The following is a 19,433-nucleotide window of genomic DNA, read 5'->3' as shown; positions in this document are numbered from 1 at the left end:
TGTGCCCTATGTGCCTTCTGTGCCTTCTGTGTTCTGTGCTTTACATGCTTATGCGTTTCTTTGCTTTACGTGCTTATGTGTTTCTGTGCTTTACGTGCTTATGTGTTTCTGTGCTTATGAGAATCTGTGCTTAGGTGCCTCTATGTTCATGTGGTTACATGATTTTACGTGTTCCTGAGCTTTAGTAGTAATAGGCGTATGAGGTAAGATTTGATTATATTGTGTCTGGGTCCTATGGTGATGTCTGTTGCAGACAATGTCGTCATCTGGATCCCGTCACTCGCGCGCTGCTCGCCAGAGCTAGAAAGATAAACGCCTTGCTGCTCTTGTCGCCAAGCAAATGGCAAAAGTTGTTCCTCAAATCGTGAGTGAACTATACGAGAATGTGAGCAAATCGTCTGACGAGTCCATGACCAAAACCCCCAAAGCTGCTTGCAGTTTCAAGTAGTTTAAAGCTTGCGGACCGAAAGAATTCACTAGCGAAGATGGCCCTACGGCTTTATTTCAATGGTTCGATTCGATCGAGGTCACCCTGCGTCAGAGTGGATGTCCTGACAACCTCTGCACTCTGAATGCGACCGACGTCTTCCAGTCCCGCACTTTAGACTAGTGGACGACCGAGAAAAACAAACGCGGAAACGATGCAGCTTATGGTCTGTCATGGGATAAGTTGAAGAACGTCATGCTCGAAGAGTTCTGCCCTCCCCATGAGCGCCAAAAGTTGGAGGACGAATTCTGGCACATTAAGCAGAAGGATGGTGACAACGCTGGTCTAACTGCTCGCTTCAAGCAGCTCAGTATTATCTGTCGTGATCAAGTCAAGACTGCTGATATGACGATCAAGAAGTACATTCGAGCTCTGCCAGACTGTGTTGCAGATTTTGTGCATGCTTCAAAGCCAGCAACAATCGAAGAAACTTACCTGCTTGCCGCTGAAATCAATGACAAGCGAGTCAAAGCTGGTTTTTAGGATAAAGCTTCGAAGAACCTGCATCAAGCTACCACCGCCGCACCAACCGCTGAAACCGCCACACCAACCGCCGCTCCTCAGTCATCAAAGTCCTCTCGTCGCAAGAGGAAGAACAACAACAGCAACCCAGCAACAAGAACTGTGCTGTCACTAGCATTGCTGCCCCGCTTCAAGCCGTACCAGCTCAGCAGCAACCGCAGCACCGATCAGCTCCAGCACCAGTTACCTATGCACCGCCTGCAAAGCGTACATACACTGGCCCCCACCCTGCTTGCCCGACATGTACTTATCATCACCCGGTGGGTATCGCCTGCCGATTTTGTGTGCATTGCAATATGTACGGCCACTTCACCACCAATTGCCGTACAGGTCCTCGACAAGCACCAGCTCAAGCTACTGCTCATCAAGCTCTATTTCCCACCCCTCAAGGCCAACAAGCGGCTCAGGCACCCGCGGTCAACGCCAGAGTCTGCTTCGCGTGTGGTGATCCCAACCATTTCGCGAACATGTGCCCGAACAGGGTTGTGAAACAAGAGCCCCAACAGCAGCAGCAGCCTCAGCAACAGCAACAGCAGCAGCAACAGCAGCAGCAACAGCCTCAACAGCAACAGCAACAAGCAGCATGCGCCCGAACTTTCAACATCAATGTGCGCCAGGCCCAGGCCGACAAAAATGTGGTGAATGGTACGTTTCTTGTGAATGGTATTTATGCTTCGTATTTTTTTGATACTGGTGCCGATAACTGCTTTGTATTGTTTGAGTTCGAAAAGCTCCTTAATCGTAAGCGCTCCCATCTCCCCTCGACGTTCGATGTTGAAGTCGCCACCGGAAGAACCGTCGCTATTAATTATGTTCTCCGTGATTGTACCCTCGAGCTCAACAATCACATCTTTCCGATCGACCTTATTCCGATGCAACTCGGAAGTTTTGACATCATAGTAGGCATGGACTTTCTTCGCGAAAACCATGCTGAAGTTGTGTGCTTTGATAAGATGATTTGATTCTCGCTTGCAATTGGTGAACAATTGTGTGTTTATGGTGAAACCCCTTCGAAAGGTCTCAAGCTCATGTAGTGTGTCCAAGCTAGCAAGTATCTCCGCAAGGAATACAGAGCTTTCTTGGCTAACATTGTAGTAGCGGAGAAGGAAAAGAAAGGGAAGACTGAAGTGAAAGATGTTCCTGTTGTTTGCGAATTTCCTCATGTGTTTCCTGATGATCTCCCCGGTCTACCGCCAAGTCGTGATATCGACTTTCGTATCGACCTCATTCCTGGAGCCAACCCTGTTGCTAAAGCTCCTTATCGACTCGCTCCGTCCGAAATGCGTGAACTCTCGAGTCAGCTCCAGGAATTACTTGATAAAGGCTTCATTCGCCCGAGCACTTCTCCATGGGGCGCGCCAGTCCTTTTCGTCAAAAAGAAGGATGGGTCGTTTCGGATGTTGTAACACCCCAAAAATGGGTTTGGTAATCAAACCGCGTTACTAGTAATGACGGGTAAAATACCTTTAGTGGTAAAAATTAACCCGGTAAGTATTAGGAATTTAAATAAATAAACTTAATATTAACTGGAAAGAGGATAAATACTTTGAGAAGACAAAGTTTATAAAAAGGGACCCGAGTTAACGGGACATAAAATAAACGGGTTACAACTCCCGGAACTAACTAAGTTAACTAGGAATAATCAACCTAGTTAATTAAAAGTCTCATAATGGTATGTGAGTGGGTTAAAAACACCTAAAGTAAGAACCTGACAATAATTGAGGGGCCAAAGGTGTTAAAAAGCAAACTAGTTTTTAATTAAAACAAAAAAAAAATATAATAACACACACTTGTGTGTATGGATCGAACAGAACCAGGAGGGGGCGACCAGGGGTTTCTCCACAAACCCTAATTCTCACAAAATCCTCCAAATTGAAGCTCAAATCAAGCCCGAATCGTCTGCATGATTACAAATTCGTGATCTCCATTGAAAGGGGAGTCATAAGGTATGTAAATTTTATGAAGAATCTCTAGTTGGATTTCTAGGTAAACTTAGAAATCTGAAAATTGATGGTTGCATGTTCGTTATATGATGAAATTAGGAATGATTTTATGTCTAGGAGTAAACCCTAGTCATTTACTTGTTGAATTGATGTCCCTAATTGTGAATTCATGATCACCCGATTACGTGCTAAATAGGTTTTGTAGAAATATGATGAACACTAGAATTTTAATGGTTAAATTGTGTTAGTAGAACTCCCTGAAGTTAGATTTGAGGTTTGATGTTACTACTTGTTAAATATTGCGAGAATTTAAGGATTTAGAACACTTAAATGGGCTGGAGAAATTGGATGTTTCGTGTTGCACACAAGGTGCTTGATGAAATGCTTGAATAAGAAAATTATAACAAAACTGATTGGGATTAAAAATTATTGGGCTGCAGTTTTTAAAAAATCATATAAAATCACTGGAATGACCTGTGAGGTTGAGCCTTATATGCTCAGAAAGCTATTGAAACATACTACGTTTTATGTTTGAACATGTTTGTTAGATTCTGATGTTAAACGGGTCAAAACAGTGTCCGAAGTCGGCTGAACTGTTTTGACAGCAAGCTGATTGGAAGCATTTTGACTTCGGAGCTGATTTTAAAAAAATCATAATTAATTCTAGGATGCTCGGATTGAGCTGATTCTTTTTGGGATGGAAAGATATTTTAGTATTCTTCATTTCATCTTTGATCACAAAGGGCTAAATAAGACCGCAAAGTGGCCAAAAGAGTCGATTCAGCAGCTACATTGTAAAGTTGCTACACATTTTATTGATGAACTTAATCCAAGGAAAGTTGTATTTTGTTCATACTTTACCTTGTTTATAAAACAATGGTTTCATGAATATTAAGCATGTTATTTTGCTTATTTCAAGTATTTAAAATAACTACAAATAAGCTTGTCAGCGAAGTTGTGAAAATGAGAAAAAGAATGATTAAAGCATATAATACATATGGGTAGTTTGACTATTAAGAAAGTAAAACTGACCTATGATTTAGTTAAGTAAATTATATGCAAGAAACCCCATAGGAAATGGTAGCCATAATATGAAATGACTAAACTAACCATTTTATGGGTAATATGATAGTTTGACTCTTGACGAGCTAGGTGAAGCTTGGAGGAGAAGATCAAACGGGATAAAGGCACGAGTAAGACTTGCTTGGATGAAAGGTAAGTAAAACTTACACCCACTTGTAGTATATGTGTTTATTTCATAACGATGAATACAATAAAGGATTTGGTTTGAATCATGGGTTCCGACCCAAAACGAAATGAGTCAGAACCAACAAAAATGTTTTAAACCATGATTAATGGTGAAAAAGGCAAAATGGTAAATTAGTCACGAATTGGTTAAGAATTAGTGAGTTTTTCTTAAAGTTACCTTATAGCGTAACTAGTAATGAAAATGTTGGGTTATATAGGTCGAACGGGTCAAATGGTGGGAACAACGCCATTTGACAATATCAACTAATGTGGTTGTCAAGTCATGTGTTTTCAGGGGCGAATAGTAATTTGGGTAATTGCGTCGCCATAAGAATATCGATAATGAAAGCAAGGAGTCGAAACGGGTCATTAGGTTGACTCGAGCCAGGTACGTATAAATAAGATTGTGGTTAAACATATTTTTTGAGTCAAATTAGTAGCAAATGCCCTTCGTCGTAAATGAGGGGCTAAAGTCGACTAAAATGCCCTTGATGGGTAAATAGGGCAAACGACCTTTAAAGGTTGTTGGAATTAAGTGATTTGATAGATTAAATTCTTAGGATAAGTATAAAAGGGATGATATGGGATCTTAGTGCATAAATACCCTTAACGGGTCAAAATAGAAGTAATAGCAAAACGGGTTAAAAATGTGTAGTAACCCGTAAATTGAACCTTGTACAATAGGAAATAACCATAATAAAATGTTTACAAAAGAAACAAAGGGCCACAAACGAGTTTGTTAGAGGATACCGTGAACGGGTCAAAAGTGTCATAGTTGGACTTCAAGCCGAGAGCTTGAAGTCTAAAATTTTGTGAAGTGAGACCTTAGATTTTAACTCCATTCGATGGAGAATTAAATTACGAGTGCGTAGGAGAAAGAATCGCGTAAAACGGACAAGCGGATTGAAAGATACGAAAGTTTTGTGTCAAATAGTGGCAAAAAAAAATATGGAAAGGTTGGATGCAGGTGCCACCGTAACTTACGGTGCCACCGTAAGTTACGGTGGAGCTGAATTGGTTACGGTGCTAGCCTACTGATGTACGGTAGGGAAATGTTAACACAGGGGCCACCGTAACTTACGGTGTCACCGTAAGTTAGGTGGAGGCCAGAAATGAGTTATTGTGTTGGGATTAAGATATAAATGTTGGATTTTCCTAATTTCCTCGTTGTATTAGTTATTTAATTATCAAAACTAACCTTTAAGTTGGTTTTGATCACATGTGAATGTCGAGAGTCCCGGATGAAGATCAAGCATCGAACAAGAACCGAACACACGTTAAACAAAGCTTCCGCAACGTTGTTTTGTCGTTATTCTAAACGGCGAATTAAATCACATTATGTATATCACTTAAATTGTAAAAGTTTTTAACAACCGGTATTTCTAATGTATATGCAATTATTAATTACATGATTATTTCGCTAAATATACGTTAAACCTTGATTTATAAGAACGGGTGTTACAAGTTGGTAATCAGAGCTCAAGGTGAAAAGAATAAAGTGTTCGGTTCAAGGCTTGATCGCAAATCCGGTAGGTACGTGTATGTTAATAGTTTAGTATGCTAAAGTCTTGTAAACATCACATAGGGCTATCGTGTGGTACACGTTACCCCAATTAAAATGATTGATATAGTTGACGAAAATACGCGCGTTGACGCGTATAGTAGAAAAAGCCTTGTATTATAATACGGGCGATTATTGAAGTTGACGTTACTAACTTTTGTGAATGTTTTAATTGAAGAACACTCGCGTTTGAAGACGACGAGAGTCAAACAAATTGTGGATATGATGATGGGACGGTCTGAAGTATGACAAGAGGAGCATGCTCACCGAGGACTAAATCGCGTAACGACCGCGAACAAGGTTAATGGCAAGGAACGCCCGTCGGGGCAAACATTACCAGGTGCACGTTTTAAATAATCGCACAAATAGTAATATGCAACAAATAAGTAGAAATTGAAAGTTGCATATGTAGAAAAAAAAACCCGAATAGAAAATGTATTCGGGATATTGTTTCCAAGAGAAACAAATAGAGGCGTTACTTACATAGGGCGTGATGTGAAAACTATAAAAAGGTCATGTATGTCATGTGTTAATCGCTTACTCTGGCCAAGTAAGTAGTGGCATATGGTACCATGAACTTCTTATGGCGGACACGTTTACATCCGATGTAGTAAGGGCGGGGTGAATGGGACTAATTAAAAAGTACCCAAATGAATCAGATAAGCAAAATATTTGATAATAATGTAAACGCACAACCGAGTGACGGAAGCGTATTACATTAGAATAATGAGCCCGAGTGAAGGGACAAAGAAGCATGTAAAATGATTTAGACAAGAATTGGGAGGGAGTGTACTTACACTCGAACCCGGAAAACGCAAGCATGTAAAATGATTTAGACAAGAATTGGGAGGGAGTGTACTTACACTCGAACCCGGAAAACGCAAACATGAAAAATGATTTAGACAAGTATTGGGAGGGAGTGTACTTGCACTCGAACCCGGAAAATGCAGATATGTCCCTTAATGAGTCGTTTTTGTAAAACGTCAAACTTAAGGACAAAGTCGGAATATAAACGCGAAACGAAGTCATAATGCATACCGTAAGGGTTGCAATAATAACGACTTCGGTAAAACACCCGGTTGGTGGGTAAGGGTTTAAACGCATGCTTAGGCTGAGAAGCAGGAACGCGAAATAGAAAGTCAAAAGACTCGGAAAATGAGTCATGACTAAAAGATGACGAGAATTTTCGCAAACATAAATTTTGGTAATTACGTTCAACCATTTCAAAGTTGGACGGGTCAAATAAAGAATGAAGTTTGACATTCTTAAGTGGTGAAAATTCACCCAAAATGAGTCAAACGAGTCAATTAAGGAATAACGCTTAATATAATAGGAAAACGCAAACCGGTGAAACCGGAAAGCTAAAAACAATAAGATAGAAGGACCCGAGTAATGGGTTGTAAAGTAGTATAAGTATGAACCGTGTAATGGTAAGCGTAAGACAAACCGACATGTAAATGACGCTAGGAGTTTGAAGTTCACAAGTGATGAAATTTCACATGAACAAGTCGAACAAGTTAAATTAAGAATAACGCTTGGTAACGTAGATGGGAAAAACGCGAATTAGCGAAACAAGAATGTTAAAAAAAAACATTAAGATAAGGAACCTAGGTAACGGTTCGCAAAGAAGTATAAGTAAGAACCGGGTAACGGTAAGCGCAGGATAAACCGACGTGTAAATAACGTTAGAAATCATAAAGTCGGAAAAGAACAAATTCGAAAGAGAACAAATATAGCCTTAGACTACGATCAAGGTCAGACGAAATACAAAAGCGAAAATAAATGATTCTGAATATAAAAAGGACACCCTGACACCATGAGTATAAATATACAATTGAATAAAGACTCGGGTAAAAGATGATCTACGGGATCATCATAACCTACGGGATTGAAAGTAATGCTAAGGTCTATGGGACTAAGAAGACCTTTGGGGTCACAAATAGAAAGGAAAGAATTGTTGAGTCACACCTTAAAGAGGTGGAAATCTAAAGAGATAGTCTACGAGACTAAGTGAAGGAACCTAAGGGTTATTTGGGTTAAGCGTGGGAACTAGTTGAAATTCCCCCGCATTAAAAAAATAACGGAAAGGATTAGATTCTCGGAAGTAACATTCCTAGAAATGAGAGAAAGATGTAAGACAAAAAGGAAACGTAAACTAAGAATGTAGTCTTTAGTCAAAAGTAACGTTATAACAAAACGTAAGTGGTACGGGGTGACTTAGAGAATTTTAAACACACATAAGACGGAGATGGCAAAATAGCATACCCGGGTGACGGGGTATGAAGTAACCGGTGACTAACAAGTCTAACCGCCAAAATGAATAAACAATAAAGATAATGATATAAGCTGAAAAGTAACGGCCAGCGAAGCCTTACACACGAAAGATTTACACGTCAATATAAATGGAAACGTTAGATCAAAAGGAATTAATGAATGTCTTAAAAAACGAAACTAAGTTCCTTTAATCCAAATTAAAGAAACTATGTAAATAAGGTTTCGAGGACGAAACCTCTCTAAGGGGGGTAGACTTGTAACACCCCAAAAATGGGTTTGGTAATCAAACCGCGTTACTAGTAATGACGGGTAAAATACCTTTAGTGGTAAAAATTAACCCGGTAAGTATTAGGAATTTAAATAAATAAACTTAATATTAACTGGAAAGAGGATAAATACTTTGAGAAGACAAAGTTTATAAAAAGGGACCCGAGTTAACGGGACATAAAATAAACGGGTTACAACTCCCGGAACTAACTAAGTTAACTAGGAATAATCAACCTAGTTAATTAAAAGTCTCATAATGGTATGTGAGTGGGTTAAAAACACCTAAAGTAAGAACCTGACAATAATTGAGGGGCCAAAGGTGTTAAAAAGCAAACTAGTTTTTAATTAAAACAAAAAAAATATAATAACACACACTTGTGTGTATGGATCGAACAGAACCAGGAGGGGGCGACCACGGGTTTCTCCACAAACCCTAATTCTCACAAAATCCTCCAAATTGAAGCTCAAATCAAGCCCGAATCGTCTGCATGATTACAAATTCGTGATCTCCATTGAAATGGGAGTCATAAGGTATGTAAATTTTATGAAGAATCTCTAGTTGGATTTCTAGGTAAACTTAGAAATCTGAAAATTGATGGTTGCATGTTCGTTATATGATGAAATTAGGAATGATTTTATGTCTAGGAGTAAACCCTAGTCATTTACTTGTTGAATTGATGTCCCTAATTGTGAATTCATGATCACCCAATTACGTGCTAAATGGGTTTTGTAGAAATATGATGAACACTAGAATTTTAATGGTTAAATTGTGTTAGTAGAACTCCCTGAAGTTAGATTTGAGGTTTGATGTTACTACTTGTTAAATATTGCGAGAATTTAAGGATTTAGAACACTTAAATGGGCTGGAGAAATTGGATGTTTCGTGTTGCACACAAGGTGCTTGATGAAATGCTTGAATAAGAAAATTATAACAAAACTGATTGGGATTAAAAATTATTGGGCTGCAGTTTTTAAAAAATCATATAAAATCACTGGAATGACCTGTGAGGTTGAGCCTTATATGCTCAGAAAGCTATTGAAACATACTACGTTTTATGTTTGAACATGTTTGTTAGATTCTGATGTTAAACGGGTCAAAACAGTGTCCGAAGTCGGCTGAACTGTTTTGACAGCAAGCTGATTGGAAGCATTTTGACTTCGGAGCTGATTTTAAAAAAATCATAATTAATTCTAGGATGCTCGGATTGAGCTGATTCTTTTTGGGATGGAAAGATATTTTAGTATTCTTCATTTCATCTTTGATCACAAAGGGCTAAATAAGACCGCAAAGTGGCCAAAAGAGTCGATTCAGCAGCTACATTGTAAAGTTGCTGCACATTTTATTGATGAACTTAATCCAAGGAAAGTTGTATTTTGTTCATACTTTACCTTGTTTATAAAACAATGGTTTCATGAATATTAAGCATGTTATTTTGCTTATTTCAAGTATTTAAAATAACTACAAATAAGCTTGTCAGCGAAGTTGTGAAAATGAGAAAAAGAATGATTAAAGCATATAATACATATGGGTAGTTTGACTATTAAGAAAGTAAAACTGACCTATGATTTAGTTAAGTAAATTATATGCAATAAACCCCATAGGAAATGGTAGCCATAATATGAAATGACTAAACTAACCATTTTATGGGTAATATGATAGTTTGACTCTTGACGAGCTAGGTGAAGCTTGGAGGAGAAGATCAAACGGGATAAAGGCACGAGTAAGACTTGCTTGGATGAAAGGTAAGTAAAACTTACACCCACTTGTAGTATATGTGTTTATTTCATAACGATGAATACAATAAAGGATTTGGTTTGAATCATGGGTTCCGACCCAAAACGAAATGAGTCAGAACCAACAAAAATGTTTTAAACCATGATTAATGGTGAAAAAGGCAAAATGGTAAATTAGTCACGAATTGGTTAAGAATTAGTGAGTTTTTCTTAAAGTTACCTTATAGCGTAACTAGTAATGAAAATGTTGGGTTATATAGGTCGAACGGGTCAAATGGTGGGAACAACGCCATTTGACAATATCAACTAATGTGGTTGTCAAGTCATGTGTTTTCAGGGGCGAATAGTAATTTGGGTAATTGCGTCGCCATAAGAATATCGATAATGAAAGCAAGGAGTCGAAACGGGTCATTAGGTTGACTCGAGCCAGGTACGTATAAATAAGATTGTGGTTAAACATATTTTTTGAGTCAAATTAGTAGCAAATGCCCTTCGTCGTAAATGAGGGGCTAAAGTCGACTAAAATGCCCTTGATGGGTAAATCGGGCAAACGACCTTTAAAGGTTGTTGGAATTAAGTGATTTGATAGATTAAATTCTTAGGATAAGTATAAAAGGGATGATATGGGATCTTAGTGCATAAATACCCTTAACGGGTCAAAATAGAAGTAATAGCAAAACGGGTTAAAAATGTGTAGTAACCCGTAAATTGAACCTTGTACAATAGGAAATAACCATAATAAAATGTTTACAAAAGAAATAAAGGGCCACAAACGAGTATGTTAGAGGATACCGTGAACGGGTCAAAAGTGTCATAATTGGACTTCAAGCCGAGAGCTTGAAGTCTAAAATTTTGTGAAGTGAGACGTTAGATTTTAACTCCATTCGATGGAGAATTAAATTACGAGTGCGTAGGAGAAAGAATCGCGTAAAACGGACAAGCGGATTGAAAGATACGAAAGTTTTGTGTCAAATAGTGGCAAAAAAAAATATGGAAAGGTTGGATGCAGGTGCCACCGTAACTTACGGTGCCACCGTAAGTTACGGTGGAGCTGAATTGGTTACGGTGCTAGCCTACTGATGTACGGTAGGGAAATGTTAACACAGGGGCCACCGTAACTTACGGTGTCACCGTAAGTTACGGTGGAGGCCAGAAATGAGTTATTGTGTTGGGATTAAGATATAAATGTTGGATTTTCCTAATTTCCTCGTTGTATTAGTTATTTAATTATCAAAACTAACCTTTAAGTTGGTTTTGATCACAGGTGAATGTCGAGAGTCCCGGATGAAGATCAAGCATCGAACAAGAACCGAACACACGTTAAACAAAGCTTCCGCAACGTTGTTTTGTCGTTATTCTAAACGGCGAATTAAATCACATTATGTATATCACTTAAATTGTAAAAGTTTTTAACAACCGGTATTTCTAATGTATATGCAATTATTAATTACATGATTATTTCGCTAAATATACGTTAAACCTTGATTTATAAGAACGGGTGTTACAGATGTGCATCGACTCCAGGGAACTGAATAAGCTGACAATCAAGAACCGCTATCCCCTGCCTCGAATTGATGATTCGTTTGATCAGCTACAAGGTGCTACATGTTTCTCGAAGATCGATCTACGTTCAGGCTACCACCAGTTACGCATTCAAGAGGAGGATATACCCAAAACCGCTTTTCGCACCCGTTACGGCCATTATGAGTTCGTTGTTATGCCTTTTGGTTTAACCAACGCACCTGCGGTTTTCATGGATCTGATGAATTGCGTGTGTAAGCCATTTCTGGACCGCTTCGTCATCGTGTTCATCGATGATATCCTGATCTATTCAAAATTGAAAGCCGAACACGTGCAACATCTACGTTTGGTTCTCGAGCTACTACAGGGGAATCGACTCTATGCCAAGTTCTCCAAGTGCGAATTTTGGCTGGAGTAGGTTCAATTCCTCGGTCACATTGTTAATAGTCAAGGAATTCATGTCGATCTCGTGAAGATTGAAGCTGTTAAGAGTTGGGTTACGCCTAAGAACCCGTGTGAAGTCCGTTCATTTCTCGGACTGGCGGGCTATTATCGTCGATTTATCGAAGGGTTCTCTAAAATCACGGTGCCGCTTACTTCTCTCACGCATAAAGACAGATCCTTTGTTTGGGGAACTGAACAAGAGTCTGCCTTCCAAACCCTCAAGCATATGCTTTGCAATGCTCCCGTCCTTGCTTTACCCGACGGAAACGATGACTTCATTGTCTATTGCGATGCCTCGAAACTTGGCCTTGGGTGTGTTCTCATGCAACGAGACAAGGTTATCGCTTACGCATCTCGTCAGCTCAAGATCCACGAGAAGAACTACACAACCCATGACCTCGAGCTAGGCGCAGTTGTTTTTGCGTTGAAGATTTGGCGACACTACCTTTATGGTACAAAGTATACGGTCCTCACCGACCATAGGAGCCTACAACACATATTCAACCAGAAGGAACTTAATATGCGTCAACGCCGATGGGTAGAACTTCTCAACGGTTACGACTGTGAGATTCGTTACCACCCAGGCAAAGCAAATGTCGTTGCCGATGCTCTCAGCAGACGAAGCTATCTGCATAGCGTTCCTAACATTCCCGCCCAGCATCATCTCGAAACTCTCATCCCGAAGCCCAACATGCTTGTTTTACTGAACGCACTTTGAAGAAGAAAAGGATGTACCATGATGGTGCCCATCTAGTGAATAAGTCGAATGGGATATTCCATTATCTGGACCGAATTTGGATCCCTAAGCAGACCGATTTATGACAGATTCTGATGGGCGAAGCCCACAAATCACGATATTCTATTCATCCCGGTGCTGATAAAATGTACCAGGACTTTCGCTACAAATACTGGTGGCCGGGCATGAAGAGAGATATCGCTTTCTATGTTGGGAAGTGCTTGACTTGCTCGAAAGTCAAGGCTGAACATCAAAGACCCTCTGGCTTGCTTGAACAACCCCCGATCCCTATGTGGAAGTGGGAAAGCATAGCTATGGACTTCATAATGAAACTCTCGTGCACGTCATCAGGTCATGACAGCATCTGGGTTGTCGTTGACTGTTTGACCAAATCTGCTCATTTTCTGCCAATACGAGAAGACTATAAGGTAGAAAGATTAGCCCGAATCTACACCGATGAGATCATTTATCGACATGGGACGCCTCTCGACATCATTTCTGACCGCGATGCTCGGTTTACCTCGCGTCTATGGGAAACATTTCAAACTGCACTCGGTACTACGCTTAATCTAAGTACCGCTTTTCATCCCCAAACCGACGGTCAGACTGAGAAAACGATCCGTACCCTTGAAGGCATGCTCCATTCGTGTGTCATAGATTTCGGTGGTAATTGGGACACTTACCTGCCGTTAGTCGAATTCTCATATAATAACAGTTATCATTCCAGCATTCAAATGGCACCGTTTGAGGCATTATACGGAAGAAAATGTCGATCGCTTATTGTATGGCACGAGATCGGGCACTCGCAATTAACCGGTCCCGAGCTACTGCAAGAAACGACTGACAAAATCTTCCAAATTCGAGACAATCTGCTGAAAGCTCGGAGTCGTCAGAAAAGTTACGCAAGCCCCTTGAATTTGACGTTGGCGACCATGTACTCCAAAAGGTATCACCTTGGAAGGGTGTGGTTAGATTCAGCAAGAAAGGAAAGCTTACGCCTCGATATGCTAGACCCTTTGAGATTCTAGAAAGGATCGGAAAAGTGGCCTACAGACTCGAACTACCGGAGGAACTTAGCAACGTCCACCCGACTTTCGATGTTTCAAACCTCAGAAAGTGACTGGCTAAGAATGATTTATATGTACCGCTTGATGATCTTCAAGTAAACGAAACACTACACTTCGTAGAGAAGCCTGTCGAAATCATGGATCGCCAAACCAAGCAGCTCAGACGCTCGCGCATTCCCATTGTGAAGGTTCGATGGGAAGGCAAACGAGGCGCAAAGTTCACTTAGGAACTCGAAAGCGACATTAAGGCGAAGTACCCGCAGTTGTTTGTTACGGCTGAAGCCTAATTTCAGGACGAAAGTCCCTTAAGTGGGGGAGGCTGTAACACCCTGTGTTTCGAAAGTCAAAGTCAAGATTAAAGTCAAAGGGAGAAAAGATTGCAAATTTCGATCTGTCACTCCTTGCTCAACTCCTGTTTTGACTTCTTTGACTTGTAGATAATCTCTTTATGTTTGTACGTTAGTTGTATTATGTGGAGTATTTGTTACTAATCGAGGTTTAATCAATGTTTATCGCATATTTTATCGCTTTATCGCCTTATCGCAATCGTGCTCGCAACTCGAACTACGCGTTCTGAATATTGTTTTACGTGTGTGTGTGTGTGTGCCTTTATGTGTTATTTGTTCATGCTTACTTCTGTATGTTTTGTGGTGATTAATCGAAACGCAATCGCAACTCAATCGCAATCGAATCGCAAACATTAAACGCAAGTTAATTAGGATGATTGTATGTTAGATATAGTAGTTGTGATTAAAAGTAATTTGAATGAGAAACTCTATCGCATCGCAACGCTCAACACACGAAGCGAAACCGCAAAACTCGTCGCACCAAGCTCTCCAATCGAGTGGTCAGCCGATCGAGCTGCCACCCAATTGGGCTGCCACTCGATCGACCAGCCACCTTTCCCATTTTCCATTTATGGAAACCCTATAAATACCCCCCATATGTCAACATCACTTGATGTTGACAGCTCTCTCTCTCTCAACTCGCTCCAGCCACTATTTCCTCAGATTCTGCGATTCTTGTAAGTTTTCAAGCTAAATCTTATACTTTCTTGATCTACACGCACTCCTACACCTTTCTATCTTTTGAATCTTAACTTTTAACCATGAAATCACTAGATTTGAGGTGTTCTAGGATGATGTCATCATGGTTTTCTTGAGAACTTCATGTTTTGGCTACAATCCACCAAGAACAACTTAGATCTGAATGATTTCCACACAAATAAACAAAGATCTTGCTTAGATCTAAACATATTCATGGTGTGAAAGTATTGAAAGATGGTTTCTAACTATCTTTCAACTCTTTTACACTCAATGCACTTAAAACTGATAGAATCGGAGCTCGTTCTGATCTTCTACTCTTTCTTAGTGTTGTGTTGGTTCAAGATCTGGATTCTATCCACGAGATTACTGATTTCGGGTTAAACATGGAACACCGTCTCGAACAGTTAAACTGGTCGGACTAGGGTGATTCCTGTCCGATCAGGTCACTAAGTCTTGATGGGGTCTATGTTGTATAGCACGTTATCAAATCACCTCGAGAAAACTACAAACTCCCAAAACAAACAAGTGAAGAAGATGATTAGGTCGTCTGGGACGGATTGCCGTCGGATTGCCACCCGACCAGACAGTCACCCGATCGGCTTGCACCTTGGGTCCCACACTTAACTATTTTCAAACTATTCAAAGGATCTGAACGTTGAAACGGATTACCACCCGATCGGATTGCAATCCGATCGAGTGACTATCCGGCCATATGACGTTTGGAACCTAAACAATTTTCAACATGTTCAATGCATGCGGGTTACCACCCGATCGGATTGCAATCCGATCGAGTGACCGTCCTGCGGTGAACTTGTTCTCAACCTGAGAAGCCTTGCCAATCGGACTGCTATCCGATCAAACGGCCGTTCGATCGACCGACCTGAAAGGTAGAGATACTTCTCTGTTTTTAAGATGCTACAACGAAAACTTCAAAAGACAAGCCATCATACACAAACTCATCCATCCCAAACAAGGTAAAAATCCAATCGAATGGTCACCCGATCGGATGACCTTCCGAACGGATTGTCACCCGATCGACCGGCCACCCGATCGGATTGCCACCCAATCGGATTACCGTCCGATCCACTGACACTTTACACCGTTTTACGCTTCGCTTATCGTTTATGCTATCATTCTGATCAGGCTAATCTCACCCTAGCGCTCCCTTCAATCCATCATCGCTGTGAGTATACTCGAACCCTTTTTGCTTTACACACCTTTGGGTGTTACATACATTACTTATTCTAAATCACATCGAACACACTACGCAATACTTTAACGCTAACCGTTACCGCATGTTTTACGTGACTTAATGAATGCTTGTTTGTTATGTTTACACATAGAATGCTGTCTACCTGCCTTAGCAACGATAGTACTATAGTTTGGACTCAACACCTGTTCACTCAGGGGTTGTTAAGGACAATTAATTACATGGCTCACAATGGTGAGTGTGTATTACGAACTGCCTTGGGCACTCAACCCACAGTCATTGGTATCAATAGGTTCATGTCGATAACTAACGTGCTTCATTTCACTCTGTGTACATGCTGGTTATGCGTAAACGATTTCAAGCTCTATTATATCGATTAAACTTGTATGCTCACCTTTACACTATGTGTATTGACTTTTACTTTAACATATGTGGCAGGTGCTTAAGATGTTATATTGCTTGGCTTGCTGTGAAATCGAGGCTAGGAAAGGTCTAGAAACAAATAAACGAATTATCTGTATTTGAAATCTGAGTTGTCGGAACATAACAATTTGACTAGATTTTTGTCTGTAATAATTATATTACTTTTTATGTCATGGTATGGGACGTGATGCTTTAAATAATTGGTAATTATAGTTGTTATGGAAACTTCTGGACAATCTGTTTCGCTCAGTGCCACGCCCCGATGTTTCCGCCATCGGTTAGGGTGTGACAAAATCGATCTTAGAAAAGAATTGAGCTCCTTGCAGTTGATCAAACAGATCATTGATTCTCGGTAGCGGGTACCGATTCTTAATCGTGACCTTGTTTAATTCTCGGTTATCAATGCACATACGCATTGATCCGTCCTTCTTTTTGACAAACAAGATTGGTGCTCCCCATGGTGATGAACTAGGTTGCATGAAACCTTTCTCCAGAAGTTCGTCCAATTTGTTTCTTCAGTTCTTGCATTTCCGCTGGTGCTAAACGGTAAGATACCTTGGCAATCGGTGATGTCCCTGGTAGTAGGTGAATTCTGAATTCAACCTCTCTATCTGGTGGCAGTCCAGGTAATTCTTCTGGAAAAACTTCCGAGAATTGAGATACTACAGGAATATCTTTCAATTCTTTTCCTTTAGTGTTAATGATTATGAAAATCATATACACTAGTGACCCCTTCCTTGCATAACTTGCCATTTTCATTACAGATATGAATTTTGTGGACCTAGATGTCTTGTCTCCTTTAATAGTGATATTTCCACCCTTTGGTGAACTTACTTGGATTGACTTTTGATCACATAGAATACTGGCATGATTGGCTACTAACCAATCCATTCCTAATATGATATCAAATCCAGCCAGATTCATTGGGTAAAGCTTAGCAATAAAATTATGGTTTAAAATTTCTATTCTTGCTCCCTGCAAGATTTCCGTAATCTTAATAGATTCTCCATTTGTCGTTTCTACCAGACATTATTGTTGAAGTTTAGTTAATGGTTGATTGAGAAGTTTGCAGAACGAAATATTAATAAAACTTTGGTTCGCACCAGAGTCAAATAATACTTTAGCAAAAATATCATTAACTAAAAATGTACCGGCAATCACATCCAGGCTTCTTCAGCAGTCAGAACAAATGCTCGGGCATTCTTAATAGTTTTGTTGTTCGTGGCTAGAGCTAGTTTCGGACAGTCCGGTTTGATATGCCCAGTCTCTCCACAATTGAAGCATAGCTTATTGCTGGGTTTCTTCCTGCAATCTTCTTCCTTGTGTCCCGATATTTTGCAGAAGTTGCAGAATATGGAACATCTTCCCGAATGTTTCTTCTTGCAGTACTTACAGTAAGGTGCAGGCGTAGAACATGTACCTTTCCCACGGTTGGAATTACCCTAGCAAAATTCCTGGGTAAGCTTTTGAGCTAGGTTCTTTCTTTGGTTCTCCTCTTGCGTACGTACCAGTTTATCGGTCAAGGTATTGGCTAGTTCTACGGCTTCTTCTATGATTTGGGGTCTAGCTGCTTTGACTACATGTCTGATTTCACTAATTAATCCCCATATATAACGGGAGATTAATACTGGTTATGGTGAACCTAGGGTTGGCACTATTCTAGCATATTCGAAGAATATGGTAGTGTAACCCTTACAGTCTATTCCAGTCATTTTAAGGTTTAAGAACTTATTAGCGATTTGTTCTTTTTCATGAGTAGGACAAAATTTCCTTTCAACCATGTTCTTAAAATCAATCCATTCCATATTATAAACTTTGTCACTTCACCTAGACTCGAGAATAGTATTCCACCATTCTAAGGTTGCATTCTTAAAAATATTAGAAGCAAACATAATCTTATCTTCTTCTGCACATTTGCTTATTTTTAAGACTGCTTCTGTCTTTTCTATCCAACGTAGGGCTACAATGGCTCCTTCATTGCCAGAGAATTTTATTGGTTTGCAAGACCAGAATTCTTTGTAAGAACAACCATATGACATGGTTTTTCTTCTTTTTGGAATAGGTAATTGAAGTAGCGGTCCATTATTCACGTTGTGACTGGGTTCCGTAGGTGGTCGTTTACTTCCACTATCAATTTTATTATTTTTCGTTTCTTTAACAGTCTTGATGATTGATGTAGTGTAAAATAAACATATTTATCCCGTGTAAAGTGTATAATTATTGTATAGTTTTGTTGGGATTGAACCCTATCAGAGGAACAGATAATTAAAGCCAAAACTGGATCAGAGCAGTGGATCCAGAATAAGCAGATGATTACATACAAGTCTCTCACCTTGAAAGTGATTTCAACATCTGCTGACCTCCTATCTGCTGATCTTGCGAAATGCTGACCTACAACTGCTGCTCAAGTAAAGACCTGATGAAAGACTAAAGCCCTGCTGATTCAATCTACTGCTTTGAGTCAAGCACTGCTGATCCGGACAAGTACTGTTGGGTGCACAGCAGTGGAAGGTTGCAGCAGCTGATCAATAGTCTGTTTTGTAATGTAATGTAATAGCGGTAGTTAACGTAGCAGTGTTTGTATAGATCAGAGGTTAGAGTTTGTTAGGAGGTTAGATGTCACTTTCATGGTGACGTCAGCTAAGATGCTCAGTGGTTTGCAAGTGCCTATAAATAGTTCAGTACTTTGTACTGTTCTATTAGCTCTTTTGCATCATCGTCTTCTTTGCACGAACAAACAACTGAGCTCTGGCTGAGGGGGAGTTTGCATTCATTCATCAATCATTGTAATTATTATTGAAATAAATTCAATCTTCCGATTCATTGTGAAAAAATGTTTGATCAAAGTATTACTTTCGTTTGATTGTATGCAAAGTTTGTTTTCATCATAATTCCACTGCACACTCATCCATTTTCATTTTAATTACAAACACAAAATACAATCAGAATC

At 39.8% G+C, this 19,433-nt stretch overlaps 1 long non-coding RNA gene across 3 annotated transcripts; it reads left to right on the top strand.

Moving 5' to 3' along the window:
* The first annotated feature begins 2,813 nt into the window (after positions 1 to 2,813).
* On the top strand, positions 2,814 to 11,494 carry LOC110944515. Of its 3 annotated transcripts, none has more exons than XR_004893381.1 (7): positions 2,814 to 2,955; positions 4,085 to 4,167; positions 4,496 to 4,588; positions 5,940 to 6,101; positions 8,699 to 8,833; positions 9,963 to 10,466; positions 11,301 to 11,494. It is a non-coding gene; the product is annotated as an uncharacterized LOC110944515 (long non-coding RNA). The 3 variants fall into 3 exon arrangements; XR_004893382.1 differs by having other exon boundaries at positions 4,085 to 4,588; positions 9,963 to 10,045; positions 10,374 to 10,466; XR_004893377.1 differs by having other exon boundaries at positions 4,085 to 4,588.
* Positions 11,495 to 19,433: the final 7,939 nt, after the last annotated feature.

The sequence above is a fragment of the Helianthus annuus genome, chromosome 1 (assembly GCF_002127325.2).
Source record: "Helianthus annuus cultivar XRQ/B chromosome 1, HanXRQr2.0-SUNRISE, whole genome shotgun sequence".
Taxonomy (NCBI): domain Eukaryota; kingdom Viridiplantae; phylum Streptophyta; class Magnoliopsida; order Asterales; family Asteraceae; genus Helianthus; species Helianthus annuus.
Note: the sequence above shows the minus strand (reverse complement) of the source record. Positions and strands in the feature narration are given on the sequence as shown.